This window comes from Charadrius vociferus, unplaced genomic scaffold (assembly GCF_000708025.1).
Source record: "Charadrius vociferus isolate BGI_N301 unplaced genomic scaffold, ASM70802v2 scaffold415, whole genome shotgun sequence".
Classification (NCBI taxonomy): Eukaryota; Metazoa; Chordata; class Aves; order Charadriiformes; family Charadriidae; genus Charadrius; species Charadrius vociferus.
Window position 1 is genome coordinate 113,476 of NW_009648367.1, and position 309 is coordinate 113,784.

Here is a 309-nt window from a genome sequence, read left to right on the forward strand (position 1 = left end):
GCCTGGACGCTGTCCTGTGCAACCTGTTGTAGGTGACCCTGCTCTGGCAGGGGGGTTGGACTAGATGATCTCCAGAGGTCCCTTCCAACCCTGACCATTCTGTGATTCTGTGATCCTCTGAGAGAGACCTACAGTTGTCAAAGCCTTATGGCAATGACTGGCTGTGCACAATCAAGTATTGACCCACAGGATCCATACCCTACTCCCAAGCCTTGTCCTTGCAGGATCAATGAGAATGTCACCTGGGCCCTCATGTCCTTCACCTTCACCCCCCAGAGTTACTCTTCACATGCTCAAGGTCTCTCAGAT